Genomic DNA, 25,375 nt, shown 5'->3' with positions numbered 1-25,375 from the left:
CTTCTGCAACCACAATCACCCAAGATCTGAAAAAGTTAGCTGTACCTAACTGCTCATGCCAGAGCGCCTTTACTTTATCAGCAAGTACCCGCACATTGCCCTTGAAAAAGATGTTAGCTATTATTACTTCCGGAAAGGATCTGGAAAAGGGAAATGGGCTACTGCCAACTTAACCATATGCTACAGTGAGAATTCTGTTTACTACACTGGCATCTCACATATGACATTATGTCAGAATGTAGAAGTACAAAATGTAGGTCTTCCTAAACCTAAGCTGGTTTAATGACATGCAACTATTAAGTAGTATGTTCATTCCAAAATGAAAAACCTGAGACAAATGCTAAGTCAGATGAAATACTGGGACAAAAGACACAAAAGGAGATGATGATCTTGGGCAAACTGGATATATGACATAATATCAATATATGTGATATTTTATTTTTTTAAAAGATTTTATTTATTTATTCATAGAAATGCAGAGAGAGAGAGAGAGAGAGAGAGAGAGGCAGAGACACAGGCAGAGGGAGAAGCAGGCTCCATGCAGAGAACCCGACAGGGGATTCGATCCAGGGTCTCCAGGATCACGCCCTGGGCTGCAGGCGGCGCTAAACCGCTGCGCCACGGGGGCTGCCCAATATATGTGATATTTTAAATGAAAAATGTAATATCAATAAAATGGAAGTTAGGTATAAACAAAAATGATAATTTAGCTCTGTATGGCATGACATGAAAAGATTTCCAGAAAGCTGTATTATTTCATTAAAAAAAAATAAGTTTTAGAACTATATATACATCATGATACAGTAAAATACTTTCAAAACAAACCATCCCAAAATATCAGGAAGGAAACTCAACAAATTATTAGTGCTAATTTATGGGCAGTGGAACTAAAATGGGACAGGAAAAAAGGAAATTTTTACTCTTAATAAGCTCCTATATTTATTTGAACTTACTATTATAAGCATGTCTTAATTTTTACACAAAAAGCAAAAACAAATTTAAAAAATACAAAAAATGTTACAAGACATTAGGTAATTTAGTGTCAGCTGAGTGGTACAAGTAACAAATGAACTGGAATCCTGCAGTGGGAGGTTCCTTCAAGGCAGATGGAGACACAGAAGTCAAGTCACCCAGAAAAAGGAAGATAAAGGCATTCCTAAAGGTAGGAGCCCAGTGATCTTCCAAAATCCATAGCCTCACAGGCCCCACATGAAGTGAAGACACTTCATCTCTCACTATATGTAGGTTCAAGCCCTCTCCTATTCTGGGAATAATCCAAAAATTTGTGAAGAAAAGACATGAGAAGCCTCAGCCAGACAGTAACTTGAGAAGAAATAATGAGTTCAACTCCTGCTTATTTCGATCTTCTTCCACAACCTACCCGGGTTCTTACTAACTTGCTTATCACCAGAGTATAATAATTAGGTCCCCATCTTGAGATTTCTTTGTACATCCTGGGATCCCACTCCTAAATCCCAGCCACAGCTACATGCTTCAGGTTCATGAACCACCATGGTAATTAAAATGATGAGAACATCCGGAGAACATAAATGGGCCTGCTAAGGGAGCCAGAACAGAAAACTCATTGATAAAATAGTGAAAGATAAAACTGATGAGGTATGAGGCAATTGGCTAGCTCAGTCAGTAGAGCATGCAACTCTTGATCTCAAGGTTGTGAGTTTAAGCGCAATGTTGGGCCTGGGGCTTACTTCAAACAAACTGAAGAGGTATGTTATGGCCAGATAGGTATACTAAGGCCTCTCTTCCCCTAGAAACAAAATATTTGGATTTTATCTTCTACAAAACAGTGAGTCAGGGCTTTCTGTTTTTGTTTTACTAAGGCAATATCTAACTAATGTTGTATAATTGTTTTTCAAACAGAGTGTTAAGAAGGTTTGGTGTGGGATGAGATAACAGAGGTAGGAAGATCAATCAGGACAGTGAATTAATCCACATGAAGGTAATGAAGACTGGGAAGACGATGAGCCACAAGAAAAGGAAAGATGACTTTTCCAGAGTATGCACAGCTTGGGATTACTGAATGAAGCAAGCAATTATAGCTGAGAAAACCAGGCAGGTGTCACACACCAGGCATAAACAAGCTTAGATTTTAGACTCAAGTCATCAGAGAAAGCAAACAAGACAACAGGAAAATTATAGTCACCATAAGAGATAGGCAACTTGTGGATGTGTCATTAGAAGGTACAAAGAATAGGGATCCCTGGGTGGCGCAGCGGTTTAGCGCCTGCCTTTGGCCCAGGGCGCGATCCTGGAGACTCGGGATCGAATCCCACGTCAGGCTCCCGGTGCATGGAGCCTGCTTCTCCCTCTGCCTGTGTCTCTGCCTCTCTCTCTCTCTCTCACTGTGTGCCTATCATAAATAAATAAAATTAAATTAAATTTAAAAAAAAAAAAAAGAAGGTACAAAGAATAAAAGCCAAAATGTAGGCCTTCCTGGGCAATATAACTCAGTATAGGAAAAGACCAATTATCACAGTGGGTAAGAAAAGAGATGGGCATCATATAAAGCTATGTATGCTTGCTGTCAGAGGCTCCAAGAGTCTTGCTGAATGAAGGCTGTTATAGACATCATCTAGTGCATGTCCATGGTAGCCTTTGAGAAGCTAGCTGAGTGGAATACCTGGGTGCCTCAGTGGTTGAGTGCTTCCCTTCGGCCCAGGGAGCAATCCTGGAGTCCCGGGATCGAGTCCTACATCGGGCTTCCTACATGGAGCCTGCCTCTCTCTCTGCCTGTGTCACTGCCTCTCTCTGTGACTCTCATGAATAAATAAATAAAATCTTAAAAGAGAGAGAGAGAGAGAGAGAGAGAGGCTAGTTGAGGAGTGGGTCACTAGTATGGTCACCCATAAAGTTTTTTGCTGGTTAAGGCCTAAGGACAGATCAGGGTAGTGAGATGAAGCTTAACCAGTTTATGTAGAAAGAGCTAAATTATTAGAAAGGAAATTCTGAACTTTAATTCGGATGATGGTTATGAATAGATTTTTTTAAGATATAGGAAGTAAATGGTGATAAAAAGGCACAGCAAATGCAGTTTTACACGGATGATTTTGAGTGTATTAAACAAATGGAAATGTCAGAATAGAGATGGAGGCAATATATAAGGGAAATGCATGAAAAAATATATTGCTCATAATGTTAGACTGAAGTTTGAAAGACCAAGACTCAGAGAGTGTCTTTCAAAATTTTTGGATTATGATCCACAGGTTAAAAACTGCCTTGTAATCTCATGTGTATGTGTGCGCACATTTATCCTAAACAAAAGTTTCATGAAATATTATTTACCCTTAATACTTTCTTTGATATTTCCTATTCTACTCTATTCCTTTTTTTTTTTAACTTTAATGTACTCACAGCCTCTAAATTGATATAAGCATCTGCATTTTGGCTTAAAGATTTTTAGATTAAAAAGAGATCCCTGTGATCATTACGTAGAACTATCTGTAAAGACATGACTAATTAATCTGGAAGAGACGGTGTTTGCAAAAGTGTAAAAAAAGAAAATTAAGAACCAGCATGAGACCACTAATAGGGGGTAGGGAAAAAGACCAAAGATAAAGAAAAAGGAAAAAAAAATAGCATCAAATTCATCTTTGCCTCTACTGCAGTGTTTCTCAAAGTCTAGTCCAAGACTCATTGGAACAGAATTACCCCACCCACTGTTAAAATTCAAATACCTGGGCCTCATCCCAGACCTACTGAAGTGAACTCTCTATGTGTGGGTCTTGGAATTGGCAATTTAAAAAGTTTCCCAGGGCATTCTTTTCACCAACTAATTTTATCGCAGTGTCTTTCACAAATCAGCTTTCAAAATGGTACTTTCCAGGAACATGCAATCTCACTTCACATATTAGATATATTCTTGAAAAGTTGTTAAGTGAATACTTGTACACCATAGCATTATTCCCCTAAAGATTGTAATGATGAACTCAAAGAGTTATGTTCACCCAGAAGGAAACAAAAGAAGCTTCTGGAGCATTTAGTCTTTTAACAAACGTTCTTTATCCACTTGATTTTTCTGTATTACTTATGTATTTTTCTGTATTACTTTTTCTGTATTACTTATAGCCAAATGGGCTTATAATCCTCTTTATCTTTTTTCAATTTAAAAGCACATATATTAAAAAAATAAATAAAAGCACATATATTTAAAAATTCAATATATTAACACATTTCATTTTGATTTTTTTTAAAAGATTTTATTTATTTATTCATGAGAGACACAGAAAAAGGCAGAGACATAGGCAGAGAGAGAAGCAGGCTCCATGCAGGGAGCCCAAAGTGGGACTCGATCCTGTGACTCCAGGATCACACCCTGGGCAGAAGGCAGAGCCACCCAGGTGTCCCTCATTTTGATTTTGAACTGATTTGATTTTTAACTGGTTAAGTACCACAATCAAGTGCATTTAGCAGAACTCACAGGTAGGAAATGCCTCAGTGAGACATTTTTCAGAAAAATACAAATACTGAAGTTTATGGCTTGGACTCTAATAGCAAAGATATCCCTTTAGGTGGTGAGCTCTGTTAACAAAAATATTTGTCAATTTACTACCAATTGATAAACAACAAGTATGAGATATGAATCTACTCTATTCTAAGATGGAAATCATAGTTAACAACTATAATAAACTAATAAACTATAGAAGCTAACATTTATTCCCTTGCCTCATATCAGGCTCTGTTCTAATCTTTTGCAGGGCTTACTCATTTCATCTTTACATAATCCTGTAAAGCAAGTACCATAGTAGACCTCATTTCACCAATGACAAAGCTGAGGTACAGAGAGCTGTTTAACTTTCCTGAGATTCCACAAAACTAGAAACAGAAGCTGAAATTGGCAGCCAGTCTCTAGAGTTTGTCCTCAGTGTGCTACACTGTGATTACAAGAAAGTCTTGAAAAGCCTTGAAGAAGTTAGCTACTTTGTAGAGAGAAAGACTTCTTTCTGGTTACACTCTGGGATGTTGCCTACCCTGTTCTTTGTTCTTTCTTTCTTCCTTTTTTTTTTTTTTTTTTCAGAGAGAGAGAGAGAGGGAAATGTGGGGGAGGGGCTGTAGAGAAGAAGGTGAGGGAGGGGCACAGAGAGAGGGACTCTTAAGCAGGTTCCACATCCAACAGAGCCCCGACGTGGGTCTAGATGTCATAACCATGAGTTCATGACATGAATCAAAATCAAGTCAGATGCTTAACCGACTGAGCCACCTAGGCACTCCTCCCCCTGTTCTTTACACAATTGATTCCAAGATAACCTGGGTCTACATTGGATCCCTGCTCATGTTTGCTTTTTGGATTTCATTGTAATACACTTTATATATGATAAGAATACCCAAAATAGAATAAAGATGAGAATTCGGTATTATACTGCAAATTTAAAAAAAAAATCAGTTTAAAAAAAGTTATTCTGTATATAAAGGCAGGAGGTCCTAGTGGTTTAGAACTGTGCTAACTACTGCTGGCTCAGGGACCACATTCTGAGTAGTGAGGGTTTGGAATGCAGTCTTTGGAGTTCCACTGCTGGTGTGTGATCTCCTGGTATGTAATCTCCAGCTCCATTGCTTACTGGTTTTGCAACCTTCTTGTGAGCCTCTACCACAGCTGTAAAATAGTGAGATCATGAAAGTGTTGTTATGAGGATTACATGAAATAATCTACAGATACTATGTAGAATAGTTGCTGGCACGTAGAAACCACCCAATAAATATTAACACTTAATATTACAGAAAACTATTAAAAGCATATATTGTAACCCATTAGAAAGTCATTTATAGGATTGACTGATACAGCAGAAACACTAAATAAAATTTCATCATTCTTTCCCTGGCAGTCACTAGAACATCACTGTACATTGAAGGACATTAAATACATAAGTTAGATCCACTACCCAGGTTTATTAAATACATAAATCTGAAATTGCTCTAAATGAATTTGCATGAAGCTGGCCTGGCCCATAATATTTAAATAGCTTGTTTCTCTGCCAGAAAACTTTATGTTGCAGGTATACAGTGAGTTCCGACTCATTTATTTGAATAGCTTCCTCTGTAGTTAGAAACAGCCATTTTTGTTTAGAACTTTTCATTTTTATCAAATAGAAATCAGAACTAATATTCATATGAATAATAATCATTTTAAAATTTTGTTCAGGGACGGATGGCTGGCTCAGTTGGTGGAACACACAACTCTTGATCTTGGGGTTGTGAGACTGAGATCTAGACTGGGTGTAGAGATTATTTAAAAATATAATCTTAATACATTTATGAAGGCAAGGGAAACAAAAGCAAAAATAAACTATTGGGAGTTCATCAAGATAAAAAGCTTCTGCACAGCAAAAGAAACAATCAAAACTAAAAGACAACCTACAGAATGGGAGAAGATATTTGCAAATGACCTATCAGATAAAGGGCTAGTATCCAAGATCTATAAAGAACTTATTAAACTCAACACCCAAGAAACAAACAATCCAATCATGAAATGGGCAAAAGACATGAACAGAAATTTCACCAAAGAAGACATAGACATGGCCAACAAGCACATGAGAAAATGCTCCGCATCATGTGCCATCAGGGAAATACAAATCCAAACCACAATGAGATACCACCTCACACCAGTGAGAATGGGGAAAATTAACAAGACAGGAAACAACAAATGTTGGAGAGGATGTGGATAAAGGGGAACCCTCTTACACTGTTGGTGGGAATGTGAACTGGTGCAGCCACTCTGGAAAACTGTGTGGAGGTTCCTCAAAGAGTTAAAAATAGACCTGCCCTATGACTCTGCAATTGCCCTGCTGGGGATTTACCCCAAAGATACAGATGCAGTGAAATGCCGGGACACCTGCACCCCGATGTTTATAGCAGCAATGTCCACAATAGCCAAACTGTGGAAGGAGCCTCGGTGTCCATCGAAAGATGAATGGATAAAGAAGATGTGGTCTATGTATACAAAGGAATATTCCTCAGCCATTAGAAATGACGAATATCCACCATTTGCTTCGACGTGGATGGAACTGGAGGGTATTATGCTGAGTGAAGTAAGTCAATCGGAGAAAGACAAACGTTATATGGTTTCACTCATGGGGAATATAAAAAACAGTGAAAGGGATTAAAGGGGAAAGGAGAGAAAATGAGTGGGAATTATCAGAGAGGGAGACAGAACATGAGAGTCTCCTAACTGTAGGAAATGAATAAGGGGTAGTGGAAGGGGAGGTGGGCAGGTGGGCGGGGTGACGGGGTGACTGGGTGACGGGCACTAAGGGGGGCACTTGACGGGATGAGCACAGGGTGTTATGCTATATGTTGGCAAATTGAACTCCAATAAAAAATATTTATATATAATCTTTAAAATTTTTAAAAAGGCCATTTGTTATTCTGGAGAAAAAAAAAAAAAGGGTGTCCTAAGGCACTGGTATAGTTTAAATTAGTTTAAAAGGATTTAGCCCAAAACTTCACTGACAAATGTACACATTTTCAAACCACTACACAATGCTGCTTAATTCCCACTTACTGTTGAAGATGGGCTTAAAAAGAATATTACTTGTCAAAATTATGATGATTTAATATGATGTGATATGGGAGGGTCCAATGGGTAGAAAAAGTAAAGTTAGGACTAGAAGTGAAGATAAAATTTCATAGCATCATCCCAAATGAAAACTATTAAAAATTTCTAAAATTCAACACTGCATGAAAAACAACCGATAGAGGGAATGAAGTAGAATACACCAGAAAAGAAACATTAATGTTTGCTTAGTCATTAATAAAAACCAGGAAGGGTAAAACCTGGTGGTTTAATCAAGGAGAAGATGAGAATTACATGGTATTTTAGGTTGGTCAGTATCTTTCCGTCAGCAAGAAAAGATCAATAGGTGACTTGTTTCTCTTTCAATCTTTTGTATCTCTAACATAGGTGATGAAAAAGACAACTATGGGACAGATTCTAATATGTTTATTTTCCTAAGTTAAAACTAGATTCAGCATAGACATTGCAGACCTGAGCTCTGAAATCATGACAGTTAAGAATCCAAGAAAAGAGGAGTGTCCTGGGTGGCTCAGTCAGATAAGCATCTGCCCTCAGCTCAGGTCATGATCCCAGGGGCCTGGGATGAAGCCCCACATCAGGCTCCCTGCTTAGTGGGGGGAGTCTGCTTCTCCCTTTCTTTCTCCCTCTGCCTCTCCCCGTGCTAGTGCTTGCTCTCTGAAAAATAAATAAAACTTAAAAAAAAAAGAATCCAGGAAAAAAGAGGAATGTGGTTGAATAGATTACTCTTTCCCTCCTCTTTCTCCTTTTGCTCCTTCACTGCAGAATGCTCCTGGTTGCTACTTTAATGTCCAGTGGGGTACTAGAAAATTTTTTAATGCACAATACATCAGATTTTACTTTATATTTTACTTTCTGTAACAAGTTTACTTTAAAAAAACAAGATTTTTCCCTCCCTGAAAATCTGCACAGAAGTGTTTTATATAAAACCTGCCACATGAAGGTTTAAGGCAGATTTTACATACACTCAAGTATACTGAATAAGTATTGTTCAAATGAAATAACCATCAGGCTTATCTTGCACTTGTAGTGAAAAAGATACCAAGCATGGGAATTGTGATTTTCAACATCTAGAGAGGTGATAAATAACAAGATCCAATGGTTAGGATGAGAGGTACAAGAAGACTAGATTATGAACAGAATTATATCAACATCTCATGTCTTGTTACTTAGGTCTCTACTGGTCTGAATCAAATTCCTGGAAAAACAGAAATTTACTAAAATGCCTGAGCTAACTTTTCCACCTGTCTTTCGACAGCAGAGAAGCAAGGAATTTCACAACAGTGTGACCTATTTCTGCCTCTTAGATTTATCATATGCATTTTTTAATGACCCCAAACCAAAGGAAATGTAGAAACCTATTTGAAAAGCTGACATTAAGGTTGTGACACCAACCAAAACAACAAGAGAATTTAAAGTTAAATTGACACACAATCCCCAAATGAGTCTGTTTGCACTCCTAATTTAAAAAACAGTTTCTATATGAATATAGTGACGGCATGTCAGTGTCTGCTTTGAAACTCCTGAATTTTGTCATATGGTGTTTGTGTCACAACCTTAATATTATTTAAATATACTTTTTAATATCTATTATTTAAAAAATATCTTTGAATTGAAGATACTCCTAAAGCTTTGAAGAAGCCAACCTCAAAGCACTGCATTCCTAGCATGCCACTTTTATTAGAAGTGGTGCATAAAACATTTGCTGTTGACAAATCTAATTCATTAAAAGGTGAGATGGATGCATTTTAAAATAACTGGCTGGCATCATTATCCGCAGCACCTTTTATAAATTATTCCTCTTCTCCCTTTTGACTGAACTTGTCACAGTTCCCTTTCAGAGTCTGAACATTATGCCTTATAGTCAATGCTTTCAACATGTTTAGACAAGTCATAAGTTAAACAAGCAGTGGTACTTTATTTTCCAGAAATGAGAAAGAGTAGCAGAAATACTTACAGATGATTTCGTTCGATTCATTGATTTTTAACTAAAGACAAGATAAAGTCAGTTAGTGGTGGTTTTATCTCACACAAAGGATTTAACAATGAAACTATGCTGTTTGGGGAGAAAGCTGAATTTCAAAGCAAGGTGCATAAAAAAGAGATGCTGGCAGCCCTGCTGCACTGTTGTGCAGAAGACTTAGTTTAAAATTGAATTGTGCTTCCCCTGACACACAGGATCAGGTCCATCATTCGGCTGACAGCTGGCGGGCACACTAACCTCCTCAAGGAAAATGCTAACTGTATTTCTCTTAGAGGCCAAAGGAAGAGAATTATAGAAGCCTCCAAGGAGGCGCAGCAGGGAGAGAACAAATTATTCAAAATATGAAGAAAAACACTTCTTACCTAATTTTATTTCAGAAGATTCTAAGAATGAGCTGGTCTTCCAATCCCAAGGAAGGGGGAAATTATTTCCTTCCAAGTCGTCAGTAGAAGAGCTGCCGTTCCTTTATTACTTTCGGCGGAGATTTTTCCCAATGTATACAAAATATACCTATAAAATAATTAGATAAAACTTTACCACTCACAGAGGAGGGGGTATAGTCACAATGTCTGTTCTACATTGGTAGTGACAGTACTGTCATTAAGTTCTGACATACAGGCATGAGCTAGGAGTTGCTGGAAATATATAAAGACACACTAAAGTTGGGGTACCTAAGAAAAGCTTATTAGTAAGATGATCCATAGATTATAGGCACATGAATAACCATAGACTAGATTCTGGGTGCCATAGATTAGAGGTAGGAAAATGTACATTTAGAACATTCTTTTCATTTTCATTCCTTTTTCAAATGTTCCTAAATAAATGTAGATTATACAGAGTAAAGGATGGATGCACCACATAAAACAAGCAGTCTTTCAATAAATTCCTTTTTTCCTGTTTAGTTACCAGTTTAGTTTCCAGAACAGTTTTAAAACCATTTTTTTTCTCACTCTTGTGGATTATCTTCTTAAAATAGATTCTGATTCAGTTGATCAGTGTTTGGAGCCTGGCATTCTGTATTTCTAAGAAGCTTTTAGGTAATGCCACCAATGCTGTGGAGCCATGGACCACACTTCACCAGTTCATTTGTCTTTCCCTCCATCAAAGTACATTGTTGCTATTTTTGAATGGCTCTTTGTCTTGCCATATAATTTTAGAATCTATTGCCACATACTCCTCCTTCCCCACCAAAACAAGACAAGAATTGGAGACTGTTTTGACGAAGCTGAGCACCTGTAAAACATTGAGTTTCCCAAGCTATATGTATAGTATACCATTTTACTTACTAAGCTTTTATTGTTAAACAGTAATGCTTTACTATGTTCCCCTTGGGAATTTTGTATAGCTATGGTTGTATGTATTCCTAGGGACTTCGTATTTTCAATATCAGTGTAAATACTATCTCTTTGCGAAAACTTCATCTTCTGTTTAAGTATGTATATGTATAATTTTTGTATACTGATGTTCTTATCCAGTATATTTGCCAAACTCTTATATTCTTTCTTCAGTTTTTCATCATGCACAAATAGGGTTTTACCTTTGTTCCAAAACCTATGCTTTTTACTCTTTATGTTGCTTAAGTAAAAGAAAAAAGTTGAACAATAAATGTATTATTTAATAGAAAAGACTATTTCATTATTGTTAATCAGCAAAACCAACTTCTTGGTTACGCCTTCGTCGACTAGAAAACTGCTATGAAGGAGCTTCCAAATGCTTCCTTTGACATTTATTGATTGTCCTCATACTTCTTTCCTTTCTCTGGTGGCTATATGCAAGCGGCTAATACTAACATCCACTATACCAAACTGACTTCTGGTTGTTATTTCATCAGAAACAAACATCCCAATAGTCAACTTGGCCACTCTGGTAACTGAATTTGAACAAAAGGGAAAAAAAGAATTATAAAGAGAAATGGTTCAGTTCCATCTAAGAACTAAGATGAAGATGCCAAAGCTAGAATACCATTACAGAGAAACAACACATCATCTACACTCAATAGCTGAAATCACAAGACTTCTTAGAAAACCCATAAGTAACTGAAATCGCCTTCTTGATGACAATATCACCCAGCTCCAGAGCAAATCGCCCTTCTTTATAGCTTTCAGCCAATCAGCTTGACCAAAGGGAAAAAAAATTAAGATTTACTGCTTTACAAACTGTCAATGTTGTTACCATTGGTTACTTGAGGAAAGGTAAATGTGCATGATGGTGGGAGGGAGAAAAGGGCAAAGAAAGAGGTGGTAGTAACTAATATATAATAACCACTGTAATAATTAAAATACAACAAACTGCTTCTTTTAAAATGTGTTTAAAAATAAAAACAGATAAATAAAAATATGTTCATATACCACTACAAACAATAATTTAAAAGACCTATAGCAATGTAGAAAATGCTTAAATGGTGAAGTGAAAACAGTATCCAAGAGAGCATGTACACATTCTATTGCAACTGTTTAAAAATATGTGGACAAGGGGATCCCTGGGTGGCTCAGTGGTTCGTCGCCTGCCTTTGGCCTGGGGCGCGATCCTGTAGTCCCCGGATCGAGTCTCACATCGGGCTCCCGGCATGGGGCCTGTTTCTCCCTCTGCCTGTGTCTCTGCCTCTCTATCTGTGTCTATCATAAATAAATAAATCTTTAAAAAAAAATATGTGGACAAGGGGTGCCCAGCTGGCTCCACTGGTGAAGCATGTGACTCTTGATCTTGGGGTCCTGAGTTTGAGCTCCATGTTGGGGTAGAGTTAACTTAAAAATTTTTTTAAAATATGTGGACAATATTTTTGGTTAGGAAGATCAATCCACATGCATTTCCCCTGCCCTTCCCTCAGAGGCCCCCTTAAAAGATAATAAAGGTATGTGTAGCTGGTTGGGGGAGAGAATTTAAACCATAACAATGAAGAGAATGAGAAAGTTATCACTACAAATTTATACAGAGGGAAGAGCATTCATGGTAGAAACAGTAAGAAGTCAAACTCTAGAATCAGTGCAGAGAGTGCTGCAATTAAAACAACAACCTGATATCCCTGACAGAAGTATAGAGTAAGAATTGAAGCTAAAATATACCAAATCTCCCTCCCCTACCTTTTTGTACAAGCAACTATGTATTTTGTCTTTTACTTGTTCATTAAATATCTGACTGTAATAAAAAAACAAGTAGATGGAAGAAGTGTTGTGTTTGAAGAAATGAATCTGGGAAAGACAGTATGGGTATGGATGGCCCCAAAGAAAAGTCAGCATCATTGAGGCCCTTAGCTGACTTTAAGCATACTTAAATTTCTGTTTTCTAGTATGAATGCACAGCCAAGAACCACTGGGCATTTGAAGAAAAAAAAAATTTCATATTTGAGATCCAATATAAAACATAAATTTACTCCAAGAAAAACAGAGACAAAATAATTAATAGAACATGTAAATTTTCCATCACTGTAAGAGAGTAAAGAAAAAAAAGATGTATACATAATACAAAACCAGAAGTCAGACTCTCAGCTATGGCTGAGCGCAATCAGCAAATATTCTTCCAAAAGGAAACTAAAGAGCCGGGATCCCTGGGTGGCGCAGCGGTTTGGCGCCTGCCTTTGGCCCAGGGCGCGATTCTGGAGACCCGGGATCGAATCCCACATCGGGCTCCCGGTGCATGGAGCCTGCTTCTCCCTCTGCCTGTGTCTCTGCCTCTCTCTCTCTCTCTCTCTCTCTCTATCATAAATAAATAAAAATTAAAAAAATATATATTTAAAAAAAATTTAAAAAAAAAGAAACTAAAGAGCCATACAAAATTGACAAATACGATAATTTCAGTGCTCTAGAAATTCACCAAAAGGATGTAACAACTTAAGAAGCATGTTTATTTGAAAGACTGCTAATCTTTAAATAAAAACACTAGGACCCTATGACATTCTGGTCTGGCCTCTTATCATGATCAATAACAACTCAGTCAATAAAGGGGTTCTTCCAGGGTGGGGAAGATCATTAGGACTAGAAATATCTCTATTTTAGTCAAACCGGGGTAACTTGAACTTTGTGGCAGGTTATGCCCACATCCAGCAGTGTTTCAGTGGAAGTGATGATCTTAGAAATAAGCAAGCAGGAAGAGTAAACAATTCCATTAGTCCAAGGTCATGGTCATAACTGGGGCAGACATATTCTTGGCTAAGGTTGGCAGAATGTGCAATGGAGACCAGAGAGGAACATAGGGAGTCACACATTCCTGAGGCCAATCACATATATAGAGCAAATGTGAAAGATCTCCACAGTAAGTGAAAGCTATAACACACCTGAAAACAGTGTAAATTGTAAATGAATTCCTCCATCACTACAGAAATCCATCAGTAGATGACAGAAGACTTACTGACTTCATGTGTTTAAACACAAGCAGTGTCCAACAATTAGCTTATAATTTAAGACACAAAGACACAGGAGCAAGTCCTAGAAAGCCAAATGCAGACCCAAAACAAAAATATTAAGAAACAAAAACAAAAGAAAAACCCAACAGATTTATCAGTGCCACATATTACAAGGGAGTCACTGTACTTAGTTTAGGCAAATTACTAAACCAAGAAACAAGCAAATGAACAAAGCAACAGCAACTATCAGAAAGAAAATCATAATCTAGAGTTGCTACAATAGCTAATCTAAAATATCCAGTTTTCAACAGGAAATTATGAAACATGCAAAGAAATAGGAGAAACCATCTGAATGTCCATAAATATTAGATCTAAAGAAAGACTTCAAAGCAGCTATTACCAATATGTTCAAAGAACCAAAGGAGACCTTAATTTAAAGAATGAAGGAAAATAAGACAACAATGAATAAAAAATAGAGATTTTCAACAATGAAACAAATTTTTTAAAAATGGAATTTTTTTAAGATAGAAAGTATAATAAGAAAATTCACTAGAGATGGAGGACCTTTAATGATTCCAACAATTAAGCATCCAACTCTTGATTTCAGCTCAGATCGTGGTCTCAGGGCGGTGGGATTAAACCCCATGTTCATCAGGCTCCAAGCTCAGTGGGGAGTCTGCTTGAAATTCTTTCCTTCTCCCACTGTCCCTGCCCCAGCTCACCTGCTCTCTCTCAAATAAATAAATCTTTTAAAACAAGAAAATTTATTAGGGGGAATTCGCAGCAGATTCAACATAACCTGATGAAAGAATCAGTGAATTTAAGATAGATGAAGAGAGATTACCTGATACAAAGAAAAACTTAAATTTTTTTTAACAGAGATATTTGGGACAATCAAAACTATATCAAGAAACATGTAATGAGTATCCCAGGAGTGAAGACAGATGAAGGGATAGAAAAACTACATGAAAAAATAACAGACAAAAGCATACCAATTTGATGAAAAACATTAATCTACTTATCAAAGATTTTCAACAGACCCAAAGTAGGACATATATAAAGAATCAATATCTAGACAAAGCATAAACAAACTGAATTACAAAGACAAACAGAAAATCTTAGAAGCAACAAGACAAAACTAACTCATCACATACAAGCATTGATGAAAACAATGGAGGCCAGAAGTCAGTCACTGAAAAATTCAAAGGGCCAAAAAAATTTGCCCAGTATAGATTCTATATCAAGCATAAATATCTTTAAAAAGAAAAAGAAAGAAAGAATAAGTATCTTTTCAATTAAAGGCAAAATACAGCTATTACTTTTAAAACTGAAGATAAAATAGAAACTGAGACCTTGTGGCTAGCAGACCTGTCTTAAAGGAAATACTAAAGGAAATCTTTCAGCTGAAAGAAAATGACACCATGTGTTAATTTAAGTCCAGAGTTGGAAATAGAGTGGTCCAGAAATGGCAAATATATGGTTAATTTTTTTTTAATTTTTTTATTTATTTATGATAGTCACAGAGAGAGAGAGAGGCAGAGACACAGGCAGAGGGAGAAGTAGGCCCCATGCACTGGGAGCCCAACGTGGGATTCGATCCCGGGTCTCCAGGATCGCACCCTGGGCCAAAGGCAGGTGCCAAACCGCTGTGCCACCCAGGGATCCCCGCAAATATATGGTTAATATAAAAGACTACCTAGAAGGCTCAGTTGGTAGAGCACGTGACTCTTGATCTCAGGGTTATAATTTGAGCCCCATGCTGGGCATAGTACTTCCAAAAAAAAAAAAAAAAGACCCTAAATTAAAAATATTATATTTGTTTTCATTGATGGCATAAAGAAATAATTATAACATATTGTTTAGTTTATAACATGTAATATGTTAATACATAGGACAGTAACAGCAGAAAAGAGTAAGACATTATATCAGAACAAAGTTTTTATATTTTACCAAAATTAAGTTGTATGAACTGGCTGGTATTAAGTTGGTTCTGGTAAATTAAGATGTAGATTATATTGTCTAGAGTAAACACGAAGAAATTAACTGTTTAAAATGTAAAGTGACACTAAAAATAAAAATGTGCATACATTAAAAATATTTATTTAATACAAAAGAAGGCAGTCAAGGTGGAAGAAAGAAGTCACTACCAAAAACCTACTAGAAGTAATAAATGAATTTGGTAAAGTTGCAGGTTACAAAATTAATACCCAGAAATCAGCTGCATTTCTATACACTAACAATGAAGTAGCCAGAAAGAAAAATTAAGATGACAATTCCATTTACAATTGCACCAAAAATTCAAAAACAAAACAAAAATCCAAATAAACCAAAATCTAGGAATAAACTTAACCAAGGAGGTGAAAGACCTGTACTCTAAAAATTGTAAAACACTGATGAAAAAAGAAATTGAAGAATGACACAAATAAATAAAACAAATAAAAAGATATACCATGCTCATGGATTGGAAGAACAAAACTGAATTATCTCACAATTTCAGATTTCAAGATATACTACAAAGGCATAATCAAAACAGTACGGTACTAGCACAGAAACAGACACATAGATCAATAGAACAGAATAGAGAGCCCAGAAATATATCCACAATTATATGGTCAATTAATCTATGGCAAAGGAAGCAAGAATATACAATGGAGAAAAGACAGTCTCTTCAACAAATGGTGCTGGAAAACTGGACAGCTACATGCAAAAGAATGAAAGTGGACCACTCTCTGACACCATAGACAAAAATAAACTCCAAATGGATTAAAGATCTAAGTGTGAAATCTGAAATGAACCATAAAGCTTCTTAAAGAAAACAAAGGCAGTAATTTGACACTGGCCATAGCAACATTTTTCTGGATATATCTCCTAAAGCAAGAGAAACAAAAGCAAAATTAAACTCTTGGGACTATATCAAAATAAGAAGCTTTACACAGTGAAGGAAAACATCAAGAAAACAAAAAGGCAACCTACTGGATGAGAGAAGATATTTGCAAATGATATATCTGATGAAGGGTTAATATCCAAAATATGTAAAGAATTCATACAACTCAGCACCAAAAAAACCCAAATAATCCAATTAAAACTAGGCAGAAGTTCTGAAAAGATATTTTTCCAAAGAAGACATGAAGATGGCCAACAGACACATTCAAAGATACTCAATGTTACTCATCATCAAGGACATGCAAATCAAAAACCACAAAATCACAATGAGATATCACTGTACACCTGTCAGAATGGTGAAAATCAAAAAGGCAAGAAATAACAAAGATTGGTAAAGATGTGGAGAAAAAGGAATCTTGCACATTGTCAGTAGGAATGTGAATTAATACAACCACTGTGGAAAACAGTATGGAGGTTCCACAAAAAACTTAAAACAGAAATACCATTTGATCCAATAGTTCTACTCCTGGATATTTACCCAAAGAAAATGAAAACACTAATTTGAAAAGATATGTGCCCCCTGTTTACTGCATCATTATTTCTAATAGCCAAGATATGGAAGCAGCCCAAGTATCCACTGATAGATGAATGGATAGAGGTGGTATGAGTGTATATATAAATGTGTATATATAAATACACATACACACACACGTACACACATGTGCACACACACACATACTGGAATATCACTTAGTCATAAAAAGGATGAGACCTTGCTTTTTGTGACATCAATAGACCTATTATACTAAGTGAAATAAGTCAGAGAAAAACAAATACCATACGATTTCAGTTATACATGCAATCTATAAAACCAAACGAATGAGTAAACAACCAAACAAAAAAAGTGAATACACAATCAGACCTATAAATACAGAGAACAGAATGATGTCTGCCAGAAGTGAGGGGCCTGGAAGGATGGGCAAAATAGGTCCAGGGGAGTGGGACATAAGGCTTCCAGTTATGGGATAAGTCAAGGGAATAAAAGGTACAGCATAGCAATATAGTTAATGGTATTACAACAGCACTGTAGAGTGACAGATGGTAGCTACACTTACAGTGAGCATAACATAATGTATAGACTTGTTGCATCACTATGTTGTACACCTACCACTAGCACTGTGTGTCAATTATACTCAAATTCAAAATAAAATAAAACAAGCTACAAGGTGCCTGTGTGGCACAGTCAATTGAGCACTCGACTCTTGGTTTCAGCTCAGGTCATGATCTCAAGATCCTGAGATTGAGCCCTGGATCCAGTTCTGCTCTCAGCACAGTCTTCTTAGGATTCTCTCTCCTTTTCTCCCTGCCCCTTTCTCCAGCACTAGCACATTTGCTCTCATGCTCTCTCTCTAAAATAAATAAATAAACAATAAAATAAGCATCAAAGAAAAAAAGGTACGAATCATATTAAAGATATGGCAAAATGGAAAATGTAAGCCCAACCATATTAATAAGTACATGAAAAATGAATGATTTAAATACTTCAATCAAAAGGCAGAAATTTTCAAAGTAAGGGATACCTGGCTGGTTCAGTCAGCAGAGCATTCGACTCTTGATCTCAGGGTTGTGAGTTTAAGCCCCACATTGGATGAAGACATTACTTACGAATAAAAATCTTTTAAAAATTTAAAATGAAAAAGAAATTCCCTTAAGTAGATAAAAAAGATCCTATCATGTGTCATCTAAAAGATGTATCTTACATTCAAAGATAAAAAATAAATTAAAAGTAGAAGAATCAAAAAAAATATGCCATCAAATAGTAACCATAATATAGCTGGAGTTACTACACTAATATTAAACAAAATATGCTTTAAGAAATAGTATTTGGGAGCACCTGGCTGGCTCAGTCAGTAGAACATGCAACTCTTGATCTCAGGGACATGAATTTGAGCCCCACATTGGGCCTGGAGCCTACTTAAGAAGAATATATAAATTTTAAAAAAATAGTATTTGAGAAAAAGGGGATATTTCAACATGATCAAAAGGTCAGTACATCAGAAAAAAATAATGCTTATAAATGTATATGCACATAAAACAAAGCACCAAAATCAGCAGAGCAAAAAATGACAGAACTGAAAAAAGAAACAGACCATTTAACAAGTATAGTTGGATACTTGAATACTCTCCTATCAAAAACTAATAGAACATAAAATCAGAAGAGTATTAGAAAATATTGTTCACCTACCAAAGTAACTCTCGTATAAACTAGCGTATAAACTATACTATAAACTAGTATAAACACTCGATGGCATAGTACAGATTTTTTTTTCAAATGCCAAAAAATATTTTCTAAAGTAGCCCATATACCAGGTTATAAAACAAGTCTCAATAAATTTTAAATAAGATCATAAAAAGTATCTTCTATGTAGAACAGAATTAGAAATTGATAAAATATATCTTGGAAAATCCTCAATGTTTGGAAGTTAAAGAATGTACTTTTAAGTAATTCAAAAGAAGAAATCACAAGGGATTTGAAAAAAATTTTTGCTGAATGATAGTGAAAACACAACATGTCGCATTTTATGGGATACATGGAAAGCAGCGTAGAGGGCATTCAGGCGCAGAAAAGAGCAGTTGGGCCTGGGGGCCTGCAGCTCAGTTCACCCCTCCGTCCCGACCAAAACTCGTTTCCCAGCCAGGCCAACCTGGCCAAACTCTCCTGTGGTACAAACCCAAGGTGGCCCCAGGACACCCCCGCAGCTGACTACCCCCATCATGGGCAGCCAGAGCTCCAAGGCTCCCAGGGTGACATGACCACTGAGGAGGCAGCAAGCATTTCCTCCACTAAGGCCAAAGACAGGAGAATGAGCACATGAAAAGCAATGGAGACTTATCTCCCAAGGGTGAAGGGGAGTCACCCCCAGTGAACAGAACAGAGGAGGCAACCACCCCAGCGATACCATCAAGCCAGTGAGGGTACTGAAGTTGAGGGGGATGGCCCAGGCAGGGAGACCCTCAAGAAGAAGAAATTATCTTTCAAGAAGTCTTTCAGGGTGCCTGGATGGTTCAGTTGGTTAAGCATCTGCATTCGACTCAGGTCATGATCCCAGGGTCCTGATACTGAGCCCTGCTCAGCAGGGAGTCTGCTTCTCCCTCTGCTCCTTCCCTCACTTGCTCTTTCTGTCAAATAAATAAATAAAAATCTTATTAAAAAAAAAGAGGGCTTTCAAATTGAGTAGTCTGTCCTTCAAGAGAAATCAGAAGGAGGGTAGGAATGGTTCTTCAGCCTTCTTGTCCACAAAGCAGGAGCAGGGGGAGATCAGAGCCTGGGGCGAAAGCACAGCCCAGGAAGGAAAGGCTGTTGCCACCCCTTGTTGGCCAGGAGCCCCAGACCAAGGAGGTCTAGTGCTGCCACCAAGGGAGGAGACATAGAAGAGGCAGGGCCCTCAAGAGGCAGGGCCCTAGGCTACAGAGACCTCTACTCCATCAGGAGAGTGGTCCTACATCTGCCAGCAAGCAGAATGAGTACCTGGGTGGGGGGAGGTGGGTGATCACTAAGCTGCAAAAGCTAAAAACTGTGCTCTCCTTGTGAGGTTGCTGCCTGGACCTGGTACCCTGGCTGCCTTCCTGTGCCCAGAAAGGAAGGTGCTGTTGCCCCCTCACAGTCACATTCCCTCTCCTTTTTTTCTCCTGTGGATTCTCCTATCATCCAACTAGCCTTCCTCTTCAGGATAGTTGAAGATGGTCCCTTGTAGTTCCCCAGGTTAGATTAGTGACGTGAAATGCTCCTGTCTGTGGCCCTACCTCTCCTGTTCCTACCACTGCAGAAGGCAATTACTTGTTTTCTTCCCCAATTCTTTTCCAAGTAGGTTTTGTTTACTCTAGTCCCCAAATCCGAGCCAGATGTGGGATGTCTATACTCCCAAACCCTGAGTGTTCAGCCTTCCCCCCTCATTGAATTTTTAATCTTTTGTGCTGTGCCGAGTACCACCTGGGCTGGGGAGGACCTTGCCCCTGTCTAGGTTTTTCTTTTTCTTTTTTTTAATTTATTTATTCATGAGAGACACAGACGTGGGGCTCCTTTTGGAGTTTCCAGGATCACACCTGGGCTGAAGGCAGCGCTAAACTGCTGGGCCACCGGGGCTGCCCTTTATATTACTTCTTAAGTCAGTTTTGGTCATTTATGTCTTTCTAAAAATGTGTCTATTTCATCTGTGTGTCTAGTTTGTTAGCATAAAGTTATTCACTGTGTTGTCTTATATTTCTTTTGATTTCTGTGTGGTCAGTAGTGACATCATTTTCATTCATTATTTGGTAATTTGTGTCTCTTTTTTTAAAAAAAAGATTTATTTATTTTAGAGAGAGAGAGCCTACATGAGTGGGGGCAGGGGCAGAGGAAGAGGGAGAGAATCTTCAAGCAGACTCTCCATCACCAAGTGTGGAGCTTGCACTGGGCTTGATCTCACAACTCTGAGATCATGACCTGAGCCCATATTAACAGTTGGATACTTAGCCAACTGAGCCATACAGGCATCCCCGTTTTTTGTTTCTTAATTCTTGATCAGTCTTGTGTGACAACAGTTGGCAGTTTTGTTGATCTTTTCAAAGAACAAACTTTTGACTTTATTTTCTCTATTGCTTTTCTCTCTTCTATTTCATTTATTTGTATTGTTATCTTTGCTGCCTTTTTACTGCTTTATTTTTGTTTTGCTTTTTTTGGAGGTTTGAACTTGAGTAAGACAGTCTTTTGTTGTTGTTTGAGAGTGAGGGGGACATGGGGCTTGATCCCAGGACCCCCAGGATCATGACCCGAGCCAAGGGCAGATGCTTACCCAACTGAGCCACCCAAGTGCCCCCTGAGTAAGACATTTATAAAAACTTAGACTGGCACAGGGTAGCCAGGGTGGTTTGGTGGTTTAGTGCCGCCTTCAGCCCAGGGCCTGATCCTGGAAACCTGGGATCGAGTCCCACATCGGGGTCCCTGCATGGAGCCTGCTTCTCCCTCTGCCTGTGTCTCTGCCTCTCTCTCTCTCTCTCTCTGACATGAATAAATAAATAAAGTCTTAAAAAAAATAATATGAAAACTGAATAGACCTAAAACAAGTAAAGACATTCAGTTAATCACCTAAAATCCCCCCACAAGGAAAAGCAAAGTCCCAAAGGCTTCAATGATAAATTCTATAAAATAAAAAAATGAAATAATACCAACATTTCACAAATTCAGAAAACAAAGGAAAGAAATCTTTCTCATTCTATAATGGTAATATTATCCTAACAGAGACAAACAGATACATAACGAGAAAATAAAACTGCAGACTAAAAACCTCTATTTAAAAAAAAGATCTACCCCGAATAGCCAGAGAAATATTGAAAAAGAAAACCAATGCCAGGGGCATCACAATACTGGATTTCAAGCTGTATTACAAAGTTGTTATCATCCAGACAGTGCAGTACTGGCACAAAGAGATAGATCAATGGAACAGAATAGAGAACCTAGAAATGGGCCCTCAACTCTATAGTCAACTAATATTCAACAAAGCAGGAAAGAATACCCACTGGAAAAATGACAGTCTCTTCAATTAATGGTGTTGGGAAAATTGGAGAGCCACATGCATAAGAATGAAACTGGACCATTCTCTTACACCAGACACAAAGATAAACTCAAAATGGTTGAAAGATCTAAATGTAAGACAAGAATCCATTAAAATCCTAGAGGAGAACACAGACAACAACCTTTTTGAACTTGGCCACAGCAACTTCTTGCAAGATACATTTATGAAGGAAAGGGAAACAAATGCAAAAATGAACTATTGGGACTTGGTCAAGATAAAAAGCTTCTGTACAGCAAGGGAAACAGTCAACAAAACTAAAAGACAACCTACAGAATGGGAGAAGATATTTGCAAATGACCTATCAGATAAAGGGCTAGTATCCAAGGTCTATGAAAAACTTGTCAGGCTCAACACCCAAGAAACAAAGAACCCAATCACTGAAATAGGCAAAAGACATAAACAGAAATTTCTCCAAAGAAGATCTACACATGGCCAAAAAGCACATGAGAAAATACTCCACATCACTTGCCATCAGGGAAATACAAATCCAAACCACAATGAGATACCAGCTCACACCAGTAAGAATGGCTAAAATTAACAAGAAAGGAAACAACAAACGTTGGTGAGGATGTGGAGAAAGGGGAACCCTCTTGCACTATTGGTGGAAATGCAAGCTGGTGAAGCCGCCCTGGAAAACTGTGTGGAGGGTCCTCAAAGAGTTAAAAATAGAGCTACTCTATGAGCCAGCAATGGCACTACTGGGTGTTCGCCCCAAAGATACTGATGTAGTGAAACGCCGGGACACCTGCACCCCACTGTAGCAGCAATGTTCACAATAGCCAAACTGTGGAAGGAGCCTCTGTGCCCATCGAAAGATGAATAGATAAAGAAGATGTGGTCTATACACACAATGGAATATTACTCAGCCATCAGAAAGGACGAATAGCCACCATTTGCTTCAACGTAGATGGAACTGGAAGGTATTATGCTGAGTGAAATAAATCAATTGGAGAAGGACAATCATCACATGGTTTCACTCATACGGGGAATATAAAAAATAGTGAAAGGGATTATACGGGAAAGGAAGGGAACTGAGTGGGAAAAATCAGAAAGGGTGATAAACCATGAGAGACTCCTAATTCTGAGAAACAAACAAAGGGTAGTGAAGGGGAGGCAGGCAGGGGGATTGGGGTAACTGGGTGATGGGCACTGAGGAGGGTGCTTGATGGGATGAGCACTGGGTGTTATATGTTGGCAAATTGAATTTAAATTTAGGGCAGCCCCAGCGGCTCAGCGGTTTAGCACCGCCTACAGCTCAGGGCATGATCCTGGAGCCCCGGGATCGAGTCCTACGTCTGGCTCCCTGCGTGGAGCCTGCTTCTCCCTCTGCCTGTGTCTCTGCCTCTCTCTCTCTCTCTCTCTCCTCTCTGTGTATTCTCATGAATAAATAAATATTTTTTTAAAAATGAAATTAAATCTAAAAAATGTAAAAAACAAAAACAAAATAAAACAAAAAAAGATCTAAAATCGATACCCTAACCCTCAACCTTTGGAAAATAGAAAAAGTAAACTAAATCCAAAGTAGCAGAAGGAAACAATACAGATTAAAATCGAAGTAAACAAAAAGAGAAGAGAAAAACAACAGAGAAAAATCAATGAAACGAAGCTGAGTCTTTGAAAAGGTGAACAAAGTTGACAAACCTATAGCTAACTGATACCCCATTCCAAAAAGAGAGAAGACTCAAATTATTAAAATTATGGATGAAAGTGGGAACATTACTGACCTTAGAGAAATAGATTATAAGAGGATACTATAAATAACTGTATATTATTAAATTATATAATCCAGAACTAACAAACTCCTAGAAAGATACCAAGTAATGAAATGACTGAAAATATATTAAAAATTATATATATGTTATAGACCTATAATGAACAGACTGAAATTAATCATCAGAAACCACAAAAAGAAATCCAGGGCCAGGTGGCTTCATTGGTGAATCCTACCACGTATTTAAAGAAGAATTTATACAAATCCTTCACAAATCCTCCTAAAAAATAGAAGAGAGGACACTTCCCAACTCATTCTCCCCGGCCATTATTTCCCTAATACCAAAACCAGATAAAAATATTACAAGAAAATAAAAGTATAAACCAATAGCCCTTATGAATAGAAAGGCAAAAATACTCAACAAATAGAACTGAATCCAGCAACATGTGAAAAGAATTATACACCATGACTAAGTAGGATTTATCACAGGAATGTAAAGTTGAATCAATGCAAGAAAATGAATCAATGTAATACACTTTATTAATAGATTAAAGAACAAAAACTACATCATGCTCTGAATAGATGCAGAGAAGAATGTGTTGAAATCCGACACCATTTCATGATGAAAAACCCTCAACAAACTAGGAATAGAACCCACAGATGACCTCGTACTTAATGGTAAAAGGCTGAAAGCTTTGCCCTTAACCTCAGGAACAAGACAAGAAGGTCCATTTTTAACTCTTCTATTCAACACTGTACTGAAGTTCTAGTCAAGGCAATTAGGTAAGAAAAATAAATAAAAGACATCTAGATTTGAAGGAAAGGACTAAAACTATCTTCACTTATAGATGACATGATCTCCTATGTTGAAAACTCTAAAGGAATTCTACAACGAAAAATCCAAACTAAGGAGTTAATAAATACCTTCAACAAAGTTTGTAAGATATCAGACCAAAATATAAAAAACAATTTTATTTCTATATGTTAGCACTGAAGTGAAATGAATTTGAAAAAGAAGTTAGGAAAAATTCCATTTACAATAGCATAAAAGAATAAAATACTTAGGAAAAACTTAAAAGAGGTGTAAAGGCATTCACTGCAAATTGCAAAACCTCCTTCCAGAAAACTGACTTAGACCTAAATAAATGAAAAGTCCATGTCTTATGGGCTGAATGATATATTAATGTTAAAAGTGGCAATACCTCCCAAATTAATGCACAGGTTGGATGCAATCCCTATCAAAATCTTAGCTACTTATTTTGCAGAAATTAACAAACTGATCTTAAAATTTATATGGAAA

General features: G+C 37.4%; 1 protein-coding gene and 1 pseudogene across 10 annotated transcripts in view; one reads left to right on the top strand and one right to left on the bottom strand.

Annotated features, from left to right (window-relative positions):
- KIAA0825 (KIAA0825 ortholog) overlaps positions 1-25,375 on the bottom strand; it is a 388,584-nt gene that overhangs the window by 353,781 nt on the left and 9,428 nt on the right. For all 10 annotated transcript variants that reach the window (XM_072736775.1, XM_072736778.1, XM_025992891.2 and 7 more), the window contains one exon: positions 9,893-10,040. The gene's annotated coding sequence lies outside the window, so the exon portion shown is untranslated. The remainder of the gene's footprint in view (positions 1-9,892; positions 10,041-25,375) is intronic.
- LOC140595266 (MARCKS-related protein-like) lies at positions 19,528-20,344 on the top strand (annotated as a pseudogene).

The sequence above is a fragment of the Vulpes vulpes genome, chromosome 14 (genome assembly GCF_048418805.1).
Source record: "Vulpes vulpes isolate BD-2025 chromosome 14, VulVul3, whole genome shotgun sequence".
NCBI lineage: Eukaryota > Metazoa > Chordata > Mammalia > Carnivora > Canidae > Vulpes > Vulpes vulpes.
Note: the sequence above shows the minus strand (reverse complement) of the source record. Positions and strands in the feature narration are given on the sequence as shown.